General features: G+C 42.2%; 1 protein-coding gene across 5 annotated transcripts in view; it reads right to left on the bottom strand.

The window, feature by feature from the left end:
* LOC109407731 (guanine nucleotide exchange factor DBS) overlaps positions 1-17,330 on the bottom strand; it is a 561,022-nt gene that overhangs the window by 201,325 nt on the left and 342,367 nt on the right. Inside the window, exon 1 of one of the 5 annotated variants that reach the window (XM_062854436.1) lies at positions 13,834-13,913. The exons of the other annotated variants lie outside the window; for them this stretch is intronic. The gene's annotated coding sequence lies outside the window, so the exon portion shown is untranslated. Of the gene's footprint in view, positions 1-13,833; positions 13,914-17,330 lie in introns of those variants that run through there. 5 annotated transcript variants of the gene reach the window in all.

Below are 17,330 nucleotides of genomic sequence, written 5' to 3' on the forward strand. Positions count from 1 at the left end.
AGTCGCGGCTACGAGGTCTCCAAACATCGTTCGACAATATGTGCAAATTTATGGATGACTACACCGAAGATACGAAGCTAACCGAGGTTAAAGTGCGACTGGAGAAACTGGACATACTCTGGGACAGGATCAACCAGAGTACCGAAGAGATAGAGGCCCATGAAGATTCGACAGCCGAGGAAGAATCTTTCGTTAAGGATCGGGTAGACTTCGAGAATCGATTTTATCAACTAAAATCGTTTCTCTTGGACACAATCAGGGAGAATTCCGACGAAACTGTGCTCAATCCAATTGCTCGCTCTCACGATAACACTCATCCCGCACCCAACCCCCACGTTAGGCTACCCCAAATAACACTCCCAAAATTCAGTGGCAAAATTGATGAATGGCAGACATTTCGAGATTTATACACTTCTCTGATACACTGGCAACCTGACCTACCAGATATCGAAAAATTTCATTACCTCCGTAGTCAGCTAGAAGGTGAGGCGTTAGCTGTTATCGATTCGCTCCCACTCACCAGGGCGAACTATAATGTTGCTTGGGATCTGATCTGCACTCGCTATTCCAATTCCAAAATCCTTCGTAAACGTCAGGTTCAAGCGCTGTTCGAACTACCGGTGGTCAAGAAGGAATCGGCAACAGAACTACACACCCTTTTGGAATCCTATGAGAAGATCGTGAAGTCGTTGGATCAGGCAACCCCCCAGGCGACGGAGTTCAAGGATCTGTTACTGCTGCATCTACTAAGCTCTCGACTCGATGGTGCAACAAGAAGGAGCTGGGAGGAACATTCTTCTACCAAGGACGTCGATACGGTAAGGGACCTAACCAATTTTCTGCAGCGGCGAATTCAGATCCTGGAGGCACTTCCCACTCGACCGGTTGAGCAGAGAATAGAAGCTGGTTCGTCGAAATTTCCAAGGAAACCCAATGTGGTGAAGGTCTGCAATACCACTCTCCAACCATCGGCTCCACTCAAATGTGTCGCTTGTTCGGATAGTCATTTGCTCTACCAGTGCTCGCAATTTCTAAAACTACCTGTTTCCGAGAGGGACGGACTACTGCGTTCGCACTCGTTGTGCCGAAACTGCTTTCGGCGTGGTCATCAGGCTCGGGATTGTCACTCGAAGTTCACTTGTAGGCAATGCAAGGGCAAGCACCATACACTTGTTTGCTTCAAGGGGAAGGTTGAAGAGAGAAGGTCAAACCACACCGGCGAATCTGGTCCGACCACTACCGCAGCACAACCAACCGAAGAGGTAACCAACACCAAAGTGGTTAACGTGGCAACCACTAACGTAGTATCTTGCAATTCTGCGTCAGGATCGTCGACGGGTGTTTTATTGCTTACGGCGATGGTTCTTTTGGAGGATGATAGAGGTCAAACCGTGCGTGCGCGGGCACTTTTGGATAGCGCAGCGGAATGCAACCTTATCACCAAACGTATGAGGAAACAGCTGGTAGTCAAGGAGGATTCCAGCATGGTCGAAGTTGTAGGCATTCATGGTACATCTAACAAGGTTCATGGCAAGGTCACGGTGACTGTTCGGTCTTGTATTTCCAATTTCGCCCAGGGTATGGAATTTTATGTGTTGCCCAAACTTTCTGCTCAACCAGGAATAGCGTCCGTTGACCCCAACAATTGGAACCTACCAGCTGGCATTGAATTAGCGGACCCACACTTTCTCAAGTCTGAACCGATCGATCTGGTGATAGGAGCAGAGTTCTTTTTCGATGTGTTCGTTACCGGTCGGCGCATGAGTCTGGGTGAACATTTGCCTCTTTTAGTCGATTCTGTTTTCGGATGGATAGCTACAGGCCGATACCCAATAGATGGTCCAATTACCTCTGTGTTATGCGATGTAGCAACTTCGAGTCGACTAGAAAAGATGATTGAGAAGTTTTGGGAGTATGAGGAGGTTGGTTTGGGGAACAACATGTCACCGGATGAAGCCAAATGTGAGGAGTATTTCCAACGGACAACCCAAAGACAAGCTTCAGGAAGGTATATGGTATCGCTACCAGGAAATGAAGAAATGATGCGCAACCTAGGAGATTCTAAGGCGACCGCCGAAAGGAGGTTTCTTCAAATCGAACGACGATTGAACCGAGAACCATCGTTACGGGAACAGTATGTGTCCTTCATGGAGGAATACGAGACACTAGGGCATATGTCACGAGTCACCCACGACGAGGAAGGAGTAAATCGGTGCTACCTCCCACATCACCCAGTCGTTAAGGAAGGAAGCACTACTACACGAGTGAGAGTGGTGTTTGATGCTTCTGCTAGAACATCCACTGGGCTCTCACTAAACGATTGCTTGCAGTCGGGCCCAGTCATCCAAAGAGATTTACGGTCGATTATTCTCCGGAGCCGTTTCCGCCCAATTATGCTGGTAGCCGACATTGAAAAAATGTTTCGGCAGGTAGATGTTTGCCAAGCAGACAGACGGCTTCAATCTATCCTTTGGCGTTCGTCACCCGATCAACCTTTAACAACATACGAACTGGAAACAGTGACATATGGTACCAAACCCGCCCCATTTCTTGCGACGAGAACCCTAGTACAGCTTGCGACCGACGAGGCCGAGCGATTCCCACTGGCATCGGTAGCTGTCAAAAACGACTTTTATATGGATGATGCTATAACCGGGGCGAATGATCCTGCGACCGCTAAGGAACTACGGATTCAATTGGTGGAAATGCTCGACAGCGGTGGATTCAAGCTCCGAAAGTTCGCGTCCAACTGTGCAACGGTTTTGGAAGGCATACCCAGCGAAGACCTTTCAATCCAAGCGGCGGATGGAATCTACTTGGACCCGGATCCCATGGTTAAAACGTTAGGACTCATCTGGATTCCTCCAACGGATGTTTTCCGCTTCAATTTCAAGGCCCCACCCCTCTCAGATACCCCACTCACAAAACAGAAAATTTTCTCGATCATTGCTACTTTGTTTGATCCTCTTGGATTTGTAGGACCAGTGATTACTCAAGCCAAAATCATTATGCAACTTTCGTGGCAGCTGTTGGACGACAAAGGGCAAAGGCTTGCTTGGGATTCACCTTTACCACAAAAGGTCGAGCAAGAATTCAGAAAATTTTACGAACACATTCCCCTACTCAACGATTTGCGTATCGAACGATTGGTAATAATTCCTCTAGCTGTGCGAACCCAATTGCACATATTTTCGGATGCTTCGGAAAAGGCCCTCGGAGCGTGTGTGTACGTCAGAACAGAAGATTCTTCGGGACGAATCAAGGTGGCCCTATTATTGTCAAAATCTAGGATAGCACCGCTCAAAACACAAACCATCCCAAGGCTGGAATTACGTGCTGCAACATTGGCTGCCGAAATGTTTTCCCAGGTCACAGAGGCGATCGATACTGCTTTCGATGTTTTCTTCTGGACGGATTCAGAAATAGTTCTTCGTTGGTGCGCTGCAACCCCATCGACTTGGACGACTTTTGTTGCGAATCGTGTCGCCAAGATACAACGACTGACTGAAAATTGCTGCTGGAGTCATGTGCCTGGAGAGAAGAACCCTGCGGATCTCATTTCTCGTGGGATCCCACCAGAAGAAATATTGGACAAACGTCTGTGGTGGGACGTTGAGTGGCTGCACACAACCATGGAGCATTGGCCGAAGCAAAAGGAGTTCTCGGCGACCGGATTAGCGGAGGAAAGACGGCAGGTGGTGTTATCATCAACAGCATCGAATCCAAGTTTCATCGAAGAACACATAGCACGATTCTCGACCTACACTACTATGATTCGTCAAACTGCTTGGTGTCGTCGATACCTACGCAACCTACGAGAGGAGGCAGGCAAACGCAAGGTCGGACCGTTGACCGTAGAGGAGCTGCTACAAGCCGAATCGAAAATTATACAGCGGGTACAACAGGAGGTCTTCGGCAGAGAGCTAAAAGCCATTAGCAAAGGAGAGAGTGTAGCACGTCAATCGCCCCTTCGCTGGTATTGCCCATTTGTCGCGCCTGATGGTCTGTTGCGGGTAGGGGGAAGACTTGGGAAGTCGGGAGAGTGTGAGGATGCGAAGCACCCAATTGTGCTACCTGCTCGTCATAGCCTAACAAAACTAATAATTCGGCATTATCATTTGAAACTGTTGCACGCTGGACCGCAACTCACATTGAGCACAGTTCGGCTTCGATTTTGGCCTCTTGGGGGACGTAATGTAGCGAGACAGGTCTGCCACGAATGTATGCGTTGCTATCGGACGAAGCCAGCAACTATTCGTCAATTTATGGCCGAACTACCTACACCGAGAGTGGTTCCAGCAAAACCATTTTCGACGACAGGGGTCGATTACTTCGGCCCGATCTACGTGCGACCTGGATACCGAAGAGCTGCAGTGAAGGCGTATGTGGCAGTATTTGTATGCTTCTCCACGAAGGCGGTACACCTGGAGTTAGCCACCGATCTTTCGACGCCCTGCTTCATCCAAGCATTGCGTCGATTTATTTCACGTCGCGGAAAGTGTGCCCAATTGTTCTCCGACAACGGCACAAATTTTGTTGGAGCTAGGAACGCCATGGAGAAACTCCTACAAAACCTACGGTCCAAGGAGCACAACGAAACAGTAGCGAAGTGGTGTACAGATGAAGGAATGCAGTGGAGTTTTATACCGCCCGGCGCCCCCCACTTCGGTGGTTTGTGGGAGAGTGCCGTACGATCGACGAAGGTGCACCTACTGAAGGTACTAGGTGACACAGCGGTTTCGTATGAGGATATGACGACCCTCCTAGCCCAGGTGGAGTGTTGTTTAAACTCAAGGCCCTTAACACCCCTTTCTGATGACCCGGAGGACTTGGAGGCCTTGACCCCAGGGCATTTTTTGGTCACCACATCACTGCAAGCGTTACCGGAAGAGGATTTGACCAGCATATCACCAGGGAGACTACGACACCGAGAGCTGATTCAACAGTGTCTGCAATTTTATTGGAAGCGTTGGCGGTCCGAGTATTTGACCCAACTGCAGGCACGGACCAAATGGTGGCAACCGCCACAGGAAATCAAGACCGGGAGTCTGGTGGTAATCCGAGATGATAATCAGCCACCAACACGCTGGAGAATGGCCCGTATTCATGCTGTACATCCGGGGGACGACAACGTTGTGAGAGTTGTCACACTCAAAACGGCCGATGGCTTCATCAAGAGACCTGTCACCAAAATTTGTATCCTGCCGGTGGCCAATTCAGGGGAAACAGAAGCAGCAGATCCGAAGGAAAGTTCTGAAACTCCGGCTGTTTCAGGGGAGGGGAGGATGTTGGAGACACCCTAACATGTTTCCCATAGTTGGTGCTTACGGTCCTCGCTACCAACTGGAGTCTGCGTTCACGAATATTCTAAAACTATTGTATAAGAATTCCTTTGTAAAAACTAATAATCGCGAAGCAGTTGGCCTTTTGCCATAAGAACGTTACTCTGTAACTAGCGAGCCATGTGAACGGTTGTGTAGAAGAAGTTTTAAGTTAGACTTAATAAATGTAGTTTGTAGTTTTGTGTATTTTAAATAAAGTTTATTCCGGAGTATGGTGAATGGTTTGTGAATAGAAAACGAGTGTATTTTGTGCCACACCGAACCACCCGAGTTGGCAGTGAATCATATCCAACGGAATCCCAATCCCAAGGCGGCCCAATAATTGGATCCCAGGCATTCCAGGATCGACCAACCAGGACAATTTCCGGTACTGATTCCCAAGCTATCGATCAGTAGTGTTGGTCTAGCATTGGGCAAATTTGGCTGAGACATCGATGTTTATGAACCAATTCGAATCCGGTTAGCGGAATCGATTCGCCGATAAATCGGATGCTTTAAGTCGATGTTACCACATCGATTCTAAAAACTATTAAATCATCCGTTTACAGCATGGAGTACATATTCATTGGATGTTTTATTTGTCTAAAAAATTATTCAATAAATGAATAAATCTTTTAAGCTGTTTAAAAATTGTTCCTGCAAAAATGAAAAACATATTCCACCACGAAAAAAAAGATGACCTTGATTCATACTCTTCATGTGTACGAAAACCGATTTTGAAAATATTGCTTCGTTTTTAACCTTCCAGGACGCGCGCCATCAAGCAACCGAAACTGCACCGCGCTCGCGCTGTATATGAAAAGCGAGGTTTTTTGGTAGTGTTGTACTTTTTACAACAGCGCGCGCGCTGAAGGGTTAATAAAAAAAAAATCAAAAATCAAAATATGAGGAAATGCGTCCAGTTTCGCCTGAACTCCAAAAGCTAGGTTTTACAAATACTGGCGTGAGTGAGAAATGGACAAATCGGAGGGGAATTTGCGAAAAAAATAATCATCTTCTCGGTGAGACTCGAGGTTCATCACTACATCTTCGAGTCTTCTCGTAGTCTAGTGGGAACGCGCCTGTCTAGTGAGTAGAAGTCGTGAGTTCGAGTCTCACCGAGAAAACGAGTAACTTTTTCGCAAATTCCACTCCAATTTGTCCATTCCACACTCACGCCAGTATTTATAAAGTCATGACTTTTCAGTGTCAGAATAATTAATAATATGAATTTAAGCTGTTTTTTACACATTAATAATAAATAGGCATACTTTAACTAACATTTCACTGTCTTCGAAGAAATACGTATTTTATCACCAAGAACAACTTTGTAGAAGGTAATTTGCAAAATACCTAGAACGAAGGGTCGTTCACGAAAAATAACGCATATGTATCTCTTAAAAATGGGCAAATAGGACGTTCGAAGTTTGTTCGAAAAGTTTTCTAAAACTTCGCGGAAGACATACATATTCTGCCTTCACTTGAAGAAATTTCACTCTCACTTCTAGGTGGATTCATAACATTAGTGATACTTTCAAAATAAGTGTTCTGACATATCAAACCTTCTTCGAAGACACTTAACCTCTAAAATTATCTTTTCAGGTCCAAAATGATTATAATCCAAAATTGGGCCTTTCGCAACAGTGTGCATTGAACTGAATTTTGCATGAGTGACGTATTATCAAGCCCGAAGACCTGTAAGCTAACGTCATAAAATTATTCATAGGCTCTGAAATAAATTCGTTACGAGTAAAAATGTTTTTTTTTGTAATGTGAACTTAAGTTCAAAATAAAATTTACAAACCATCGACATTTCGCAAAAAAAATACTTTTTAGCGTAAATTATGGTAAAAAATATGGATTTTATCAGAAGTCTTGCCTAAACATAAAAGTTGATATTTCGTCGTAAGTTTTTTTTTTCTGTATGGAAGCCACCCCCCAAAGTTCTATCGAAGATTTATTTTTTCCAAAAATTGTATCTTGATTGTTCTTCTAAACTTTCATTTAAATTGTAGCCAAATATTTATAAGAACAAATTGTGATAAAATAACTTTCTAAGAAAAATAAAAACTAAACCCGAGCAGAAGAAAAAAACTTAATGAACGCATATTTTTATATGGAGATCAAAAAGTGGTATTGGTTTGTTTGACAGAAGAGGTAAAATTACTGAAAATAATAGCTCAAACTTACTCCTCGACCAACATCATCATATCATATTTAGCTCTTTTGAGAGCTAACCAATAGCAGCGAGCTATTCGGCTGATCTTCAATTATCAAATTTTGATATTCGTCAGAAGTCTCAGGAACATTTTTTTGCTATTATTTCCAGTACTTTTACCTCTTATATCAATCAAACCAATAACACGTTTTGATCGTCAGTACCTAGGTCAGTACTTACTTAGACCTCTGCCCGGGAAGCCATTGAAATTGAAACCTTCAAAAAGGTAGGATAGGTATCAATATAGATTTTTGCGGGAAGTCCGTGGAAAAACTGAAGTGATGAAAATCAAGAATTGTTGTAGTCATTTGAGATGGTTTTACTTGCAGATATACAAACATTTCTGGTAAGGTTTCTGATTGAATTTTATTAGAATTTATAGTCAAATCTAAGGAAAACAATCATGCTATACCTTTGATAAAATTCCTTGAAGTAAATGAATTAATTCTTAGAATAGCGTCTGAACAATTCTGTAAATTAACTACTTAAAAAACTCGGCGATTATTACGGGAAGAATTATCTACGATTATTGTTTATTATAGTTTCAAAATTCCTTAAATTATTCAAAGAGGAAATTTTGGAAAATTTCTTTTTTTTTATTAAAAAATATTGCTTTGCAATTTTAACCTTCCTTTGGCATCACGTCTGGAAAAAATCGCTGACGTAGTGTACGCCCAAGTAACATTTTTTAGCCAAATACACTAGAAGAGGTTCTTAGAATCATCATAAAACCAAAATAAAAGGTATAAGGTTTTATGACGGTTATCAAAATCTCTACAAGAGTCAAAAATGATCCTAATGCAAAAAAGGGATTAAGGAATACATTTTAATTTCTACTGAACAGACAAACCTCAAAATTGGGTCAGTTGTGCAGAACTAGTGAGTGAATATATGATCTCAAGCTTCTGGTTCAATATACGTAGTAGAATCTGAGTTTTATATTGGAGAAAGAAGCAGAGCAATAGCGAAATATTTTACTGCCGCAGCCTGTAACGTAATGAAATACAAATCCTCTGCAGGAATTAAAAAAAAAAACTCCTGGAAGACGGTGGTAGTATGGTATACGATAGTCTCTATGAGAAATTTTACCAACATTTTTATTATTGGAGAAATTTCGTGAGGAATATGTAGAAAAACATAAAAGTTTTCTTGGCCTATGTTTTACGCCTACCTTAGAAGGAAAGCTTAAACGCTGACAGCATCACTGAGAATTTCCTAAAAACTTTTTCAAAACCTTCACTAGATATCGTTTCAGAAACTTTTCCTGGAGCTCTGTCAACAATGATCAACTTGATTATGATGAAAACTCCTTTTCAACTCCTTCTCGGTCATAAATTTTGCTTCGACTACTATTTGGCATGACAAAATGTCATATTTTCAACTTTATAGAGCTTTCCGTTCCAGATATATGGTTGAGAAGCATATAAACCTGACTCCGGATAATCAAGTCCAACCTATACAGGCATACCTCGATAGTACGTACACCACTGCTCCGTTTAGTGTACGTACTATCGAAACGTACGTACTATCGAATCACAAATTTTAATTTCAAATTTCAGTTTCAAATCATAGAATGTTATTTCTAGAACGTCAGGATTGCCAAAAAATTACATGTGGCCTAAGCTGCCTATGATCGCATAATTGTCCCATATGAATAGGAAACCCAGCAAAGATGGGACTGATATGCGATCATGGGCAGTAAGGGTCCGTTTATTAATTACGTAATTTTGCTTGTTTAGGATTCTATGTCTCTTGGAAAAATCTTCTTGTGCTCTGTGGATGCTTCGTAGAGGCATCTCGTCTCTGGGAACTTATATTGAATTTATTTGAGTTATCTTCTAGAACCATCCAAACTGATCTAGATATAATTAAATCGATCTAGATCAGTTATATCTTGTTATAGAAACATTCTAGATGTATTTTCTCCTGCAATATTTATTGCCGCAGTATTTTCAAAATCTTCTGAACATTGCTCCTTCTATGGCTCCTCCAAGAGTTTATTTTTTTAAGAGAAGGGATTCCTAGAGGTATCTCGGAGCTCTTGGAGGAGTCCCGGAACTCTTGGAGGAATTCAAGGAAAAGTTACTTGATGAATCATAGAAAGAATTTCTGTAGCAATCTCGGAATGAATTTCTGGAGGAATCTTGGAATGAATTCATGGAGAAATCCCGGAACAAAATCCCTGGAGGCATTCTGGAAGAAATTCCTGAAGAAATCCTGGAAGTCCCTAAAGTATTACAGAAGAAATTCTTGGTGAAGTTTCGGAAGGAATCTCTGGAAAAATCTCTGAAAGAGACCCTGGAATCTCATTAGGGATCGCAGAAGAAACTCCTGGAAGAATCCATAAGGAATCCCACAACGACCCTCTCGGTTACGTTTCGAATTTCAAGAGATTTCTTCCAAAATTTCTCAAGGTATGTCCGGAATCCTCCAGGAATTTCATCCGAGATTCTCCGAATACAGTGACCCCACACCGATGAATCACCTTAATTTTTGTACACTATTTATGAATCACCATGTTGATCAAATGGAGTGATCCATAAACTGTGGTCATTTTTGCCGATTCATAAATTGTGGGGTCACTGTAGTTTCTTTTTGGATGTCTCTGGATTTTTTTGGGCATCCAGATGGTATTCCTGGAAATTCTAGCAACTTCACCCAGAATTTCTGTAGGAGTTCTTTTGGAAATTGTATCAGAAATTCTTACCGAGATTCCTAAAATTGCAAATCCTTACGGATTTTTTCTGGAATTTCATACGACATTCTTCCCGGAGTATCTTCTGGGAATTCTTCAGGAATTCCATCTGAAACCATTCCAGAAATCATACAATATCCCTGACAAGATCTCTCCAGAAACTTCTTCTGGTTTTTTTTTTGGGAGCTACTTCTGATTCAAGTATTTCTTCTGGGATTCCTACAATAATTTTACAAGGTAATCTTTCTGGGATTTTTCCAGGATTCTTTCGGAAATTCCTTCCGGGATTCCTCCGGGAATTTCTGCTGGGTGACTGTCAAGAATTACTTTTCAGGAAGTTCTTCCGGGATTCCTCTTAGAGCTTCGTCTAGGAATTCTTTTAGAACTTTTTCCAGGAGTCATCTAGAGACTCTATTTTGGTTTCTACCAAGAGCTCTGTCAGGAATTTCTGCAGACCCTTCTGGAATTTTTTCAGATTTTTTTGGAGTATTTTGTTTATGGAATTCCTCATGTATTTCCTGTAGGATTTTCTTGAATAAACACAGGAAAAAGCAACTTAGCTATAGCTCCCTGAAGAATCACATAAATCCTAGAGGGATTCTAGAATAAGTTTGTGGAGGAACCACGGAAGGAATACCTGGAAGAAAAAAAATACTAAGGTGATCCTAGAAGGAGTCCAGGAATCCAGGAATCTCTGGAAGAATATCGGGGAACTTTCTGGAACAATCCTGGCAAGAACTTTTGACGGAACCGCAGACGGAACCTCTTGAGGAATCTCAGAAAAAAAAAACTCCTGAAAAACCCCAGAGGGAACTTCTGAAAGAATCCTAAATAAGCTTCCGGAAGAATCTCATTAGCCCTCGAGCGATCGCGCTGTTGTATTTTGTACAACACGTTGAAAAAATCTCGCTTTTTGTACTCAGCATTAGCGTGGTGCTGACGGTGGTGGCCAACCGCGCGAGTTACGGAAGGTTAAGAGCTTACGGAATCCCAGAAGAAAGCTCTGGAACAAATTTGTGGACCCCCATGAGGGGAGCCCCGGATGGAATTTTTGTGGAATCCCAGAAGGAACTCAATGAGGTGAGCCACCATGCCACCATCAAGTTATAAAACAGCACACGCACGCATACTCCACATTTTGAATTAAATCCAACCAATCATGATAAGCTGGCGTTTTTTTTTATTCGAGAGCTGACTATTTTTAAGTCCGAATTGTAAAAAACAAAGCCATGAAACGTCAAAAACTAAGATTTTTTTCCTAAGCAACTACGATACTCAAAGTTGTTTAAATTTCCAAACTCATGGAAAACTGTCAAATATTTTATACGTATCGCAAAAAAAAAGTTGATTGTTGGAAAACGAAAAAAAAAATAATCTGGTAAGTGAACTGAAATCAATGGTTTTGATAAGTAACTTGATAGGTATGATTCATGTTTTGGAGAGCATTCTTCGCCGAGAAGTTTAGTTTTTTTTTTTAATATAACACAAAATAGAACCATCATGTGCTTTTTTTTATTTTATTACAACGTTCTATTGGTAAAGAAAGCGTTTTGGTAATAGCTGTGCAAGTGCTTATAGACCACTAAGCTGAGAAGCATTCCTCCCCAGTTGGGATGTAATGCCAGAATGATGATGCCAGATATTGTGACTGGCAGAAAATATCTCTGTAAAGCGAAAAATACTGCAATCATCAAACGCATTCGTGCATGTCTTTCATTTCGCTACATTTTAAAACTGTTTTTTTGAAAATCCGTGTTATAGGAGTCTGCATAACACACATTAATAGTATCGGAGTCTCTGCTATACGTCTACTAATGATTCGAACTCATTTTTGTAGAATAAAAATTAACTAAAGTTTGGTGTACGTACTATCGAGGCAAAATGTACGTACTATCGACTATCGAGGGTACGCACTATCGAGGGTACGTACTATCGAGGTACGCCTGTATAACGTTGACAGTCAACATCAAATGTTATTTAGAATGTAAAATTTGCTGGAAATTTATTGTCGATGCTCATTGAAAATAAATCGACGATCCAAAAGCCTTTTTTGCCGAGCTGAAAAATTCAGTAAAATGGTAAAACTGATTACAAAATTTGCTGAGCAGAACTTAGCAATATTTATTTGGCGTGTGTTAAGTTCTTAAGGCATGCGGGAGTTGGAAAATCACTAAGAAATATATTGCAAGACTTGATTAAAATAAATATTATAGCCTGGGTAATTTGTTTTACACATTAGTAACATTACTAGTTTTATCAAGGTTTTATAATAGTTGTAAAACATTGTACCGTAGTGAGCAAAGGTAACTAAAGATGTCCGTTACACACTTTAAAACCAGCTCTACCAACCAAGCACCGCGTTGAACAAACAAGGATATCTTTCTTCTTTTCGTCGAGTTTCGAGAAAATTCACGCTCCAAATTCACCGACCATCAATTAACAGTTTCACACTTTTCATGGTTCTTCGATCTACGCCGCCACCGACGATGGTAATCCAATCCAAGTTCCATTCGTTCACCGTGTCATAAAATCAAATCCTAGTTTTATGCCTCAATATCCGTGTCAAATTCACCAAACCACTATGAGTTTACGAATTTCTCGTCGTCAGCGTTCCAATTCAATAATTGAAATTTCATTGACAACCGATTGGCCAATGTCACACACTGTCAGAGTGATTTTCAAAGTTAAACACAAACTTCCAGCTGCAATCGATTCGATCCACCCACAAACACTTCTTCAGAACGCGTATTTCCTTTCCGCTGATCAACACAGTGCACCACAATCATCCAAATTATGAGATCTTTTTTTGTCTTCTTGCGTGATCTCCAAACTATTGCACAATCGTCAACCAACGTCGGCCGTCACAATCGTCGTCCTTCACTCGGTCGTCAAGTCTCATCACTTGCTTCGGGGGCGGCGGCAAAGTTTGCACACGCATTGACGTTCATCACATCATTGTGCTCGCTCCCTAATGCATAATTCTTTTCCTTTTGTTGCGAGAGGAAATTTCACTTTCATGAGACAAATATTTTTTCCACGGAGACGACGCTTTTCGCGTAACTGCTTTTCTTCGCCCCTCGTTCCCTTTTCTGATTTTTGGGGTCGTGTAATGTTTGCACTTTTCAACAGGTACTTCTGCTGGAAATGTAGAGACACTTCATCTGCGGTTGCCGCGCAAAAATTCTTTACGGTTCACTGACTTTCTACTCCGGAGATCCATCACGATCACTTCAAGACTTCGACTTCTTCGACCGCAAAGTCACTGAATCGTCATAACTTAGATTTTTCCCAGGCCGATAGACGAGAGGGATTATTAGCTCATGCATTTGTTTGCTGTTCCACCCGCGCACCAGGGGGGTTATTCACACTTGAATGGATTGCATGATCTGCAGCAGCACCAATCTTGGGAGCGCATTGCACGCGCAAGTCAAGAATTTCACCAAACACCCGCGCAACTGCAGATTGCAGATGCAACCGCCACCAAGCAATCTTCACACGCGCCAACTCGATCTGTTGAAGCAACACCGCTCCGAAACCTGCGCTGTCTGGCGAACTTTCATCCGCGACTCACGATCACACACCGCCGCGCGATCACTCACCCGTACTGGCGCGTATAAGCACCACAAGACCCGCTGAGAAACACTGCCACCTGGCGCAGCTACTGAAGCTATACTGAAGCGGCCGCCCCAAACGCGAGTGCAGTGAAGCGCGATGCGGATCGACCCCGCGAAAACCGTCGTCGAGTTGAGCGTCGCCGGGAATCGGGTCTCCATCTCATCGGTCGCCTTTGGGGTCTTTCTTGGAGGACAGCGCCAGGCAGCACAGCGCACCTGATCAACCGCCGACCCGAACACGCGGTCGGTCGAGCGCGGCGCTCTCGCGCGAAGAACGTTGCTCTCGCAACACGGAGAGAGCACTTTCATCGCTTTTGTTTTGATCGGTCGATTCGTTCGCAGCAAACTGCTCGAGTGACGATCGCTAGCTCGGCGATCATTGTGAACTCACTGTTTTCCAGCAGCTATGTTGATGAGTGTTTTCTAGTTTTCCATATGCAAACAATGCATGCTCGCGCGTTACTTTCGATGACTCGATCGCTCTTAGCTGATCGCCGATCGATCAATCGTCAAAATTACCGAAATGGCGGGAAAACCCGCTCTGCATTTCGACTAGGGCGACGGGAAAAACGTTTTGCGTGGGTGATTTTTCGGCTAATGGATGGCCGCGTGCTTCAAGGTATTGTGAGACACGGGGGTTTGATGGTCATAATTACGGGTATAAAAGTAAACACGAATGGAACACTAACCGACGCGAAGAATGCAACAGAAAGGTTGGATTTCAACGCCGCGGTGACGTCTGTGCATCAGTTGCAGTCAATGGGTCCGACGTGGGATGGTTGAGCACTTTTGATTTCAATCAACATACGGTGTGGGAATGGTAATTGACGCTACATTGTTTGCATTGCAAGTGGGTATAATTTGGAGCTTGTAGCAGGTTTGGTGACGGGTTGCAGGACTAGCAGTTCTTTGGGTGTATTTTCACTTTCGGCTTTTAAGAAATATCTATACTTTAAAAGAAAGTAAAAACAGCGAATACAACATACTGATTTCTCAGTCGTAGAGATAATCTGTTAAGTATTTTATAAAAATGTGTATTTTATAGTCCATATCGAAAGCGGGAGTGAAAAATGCATAACGTACATTGAACGAAAACATCGTCATAACATGCATAACATAAGCGACTGAACCATCATTCGTCCATACCTTGAAATGGATCATCTAATAACTAAATGATTACTTGAATCAAATGCCATATCCTCACAACTTTGGAATGACTATCATTCGAAAAAATAATATTTTTTTCATTCGATTATTTATCACAACATCATTCGATTATGGTACAGTGAGGACCCGATTTTGTCAGCTTTTTTTGATAGCATAGCATAGCATAGCATAGCATAGCATAGCATGAATACTTGCACAAATCTTGGATGGAGTTGCAAAGTTGAATATTTCCATTGACATTGCTGATGTCGCTACTATCTTCAATGTCATAGATTCACTCAACTCCACACACCTGGCCAAGTCCTTGCAAGCATTTATAAATCCCTTCATCAACATAGAAAGAGCCCAGAACTGAAGCATCTTCCAATAGATGAAAGGATGTTGAAAATAGCGAATTTTCAACTTATATGCAGTTAAATATACTGAAATAGAATTATTTATAAATAAATAATATTGGAAAGATCTCACCAATTGTTGTGGGGGTTTTGTGGTTCAATACCGATCATCTAATTGTTTTGATTAATGTTCTTCTCTGTAAAGAACAACACAATACTCAGCAAAGAACAACACAATACTGAACACTAAACACCCGCGCATCTATTGTTTTGATTTTCACTCGAGACAATAGCGAACACGATCGATTATGCTGCCATACTCACCCCTAACAGGAGCGATGCATGCACAGCAAAGAACAACACAATACTGAACACTAAACACCCGCGCATCTATTGTTTTGATTTTCACTCGAGACAATAGCGAACACGATCGATTATGCTGCCATACTCACCCCTAACAGGAGCGATGCATGCACAGCAAAGAACAACACAATACTGATTTTTTTTTTTTTTGTCAGCTTTTTTTTTTGATGTATAAAAATAAATGTGTTTTTCATTCAGAATTTCAATATTGATGCAGTTGATGTCTTTACAATGAACAAAACTCGTGTAACTTTTGAAAACGGCCAAACCTTTTTTGCAAACTAACACTTTTATGCCATTTTGACACCCAACACCCAACCCTAGCCAATGTCTTAAAACAAAACTGTTTTAAATTGCTAAAATATTCCAGCTCTCTCTCATCTTGGCGTAACGTTCCAACTGGGACACAGCCTGCTCCTCAGCTTAGTATTTTATGAGAACTTTCCCAATTTTGAAATGAGATCCCTCACAGCCAATGTTAGACGGGCTTGGTGGTCTAGTGGCTACCGCTTCTGATTCATATGCAGAAGGTCATGGGTTCAATCCCTGGCCCGTCCCTTTCATTCTACTTTGCATCTTTCTATCCACTTTTTCTCGCTCTCTTTTCTCTACATATACAACTCATGTATATTCATATGTTCATAGCCATCGCTAGAACCAGAAACAAATTGAAAAAAAAAAGTCGTTTCCCTCCCTCCCAACTTCCACTCTCAGCACAGTGTATATATAACGCCTACAAGTTATGCAACCAAAGCGTACTGTGCCGCTTGACCCTATTCACCTTATTCACAACACAATCTATCACGAACACTATAAATAACCCCTATCTATGGATCGCATCACCGACCCAACGGTGACTCCCAGATCTCCCATCCTTTCCGTCTAACAAATACCCCAGTCCGTGCTGGCTGTGGGGATGCAGAGGTGATCTCGGTCTTTAGTAGCAACAACCAGCACACTCTAACATTCCTTTCCCTTCCCAACTGACTATAAGGACGTGGCCGGCGCCGTTATTGATCAAGAAAGTATGAGCTGCTTAAATTGCACTTTGAGAATAAGTGGAATGTCCCAACCCTTATTCATTTGGATCTCAGTGCAATTGGTACCAGCTCAGATCAATCACGGAGGAGCAACCATTGACATGTATAGTCAGATTTGATCGTTGATCGTTGATCGTTGAGATCCCTCACAGCCAATGTTTATTTTGCATATGTATATCGTGTGGTAGCCATGAAGGTATTTTATATACAAGTTAGTTAAGGAAATGTCGATTATGAAACGGATTCTGGGCTAACCGGGACCAAACTCGCCACTCTCAGCATGGTTTTGCTGATAGCACGTGCGCTCACCACATCGGCAATATAGGCTTTACTCTTTGGAGCCGGAGTGTTTTGCAAGTGTGGCCGCAACCTCGCTTGCCTCGAACTAGTTTCTTTATGCTCGGTTTCAACGCCGGGATCATATATGTCCCTCCGTTTCCAAAGAGTTAAAGACTATTTTTCTTAATTTCCTCTGGAACAGAACAAACAATAAATGCTGCTTGTTGTTGTGATTACAAGTCAACCAATTTACTTCTTCTTTCCGGCATTTCTGGGATTCCTACAGGTTCACATGTTA

Source organism: Aedes albopictus, chromosome 2, assembly GCF_035046485.1.
Source record: "Aedes albopictus strain Foshan chromosome 2, AalbF5, whole genome shotgun sequence".
NCBI lineage: Eukaryota > Metazoa > Arthropoda > Insecta > Diptera > Culicidae > Aedes > Aedes albopictus.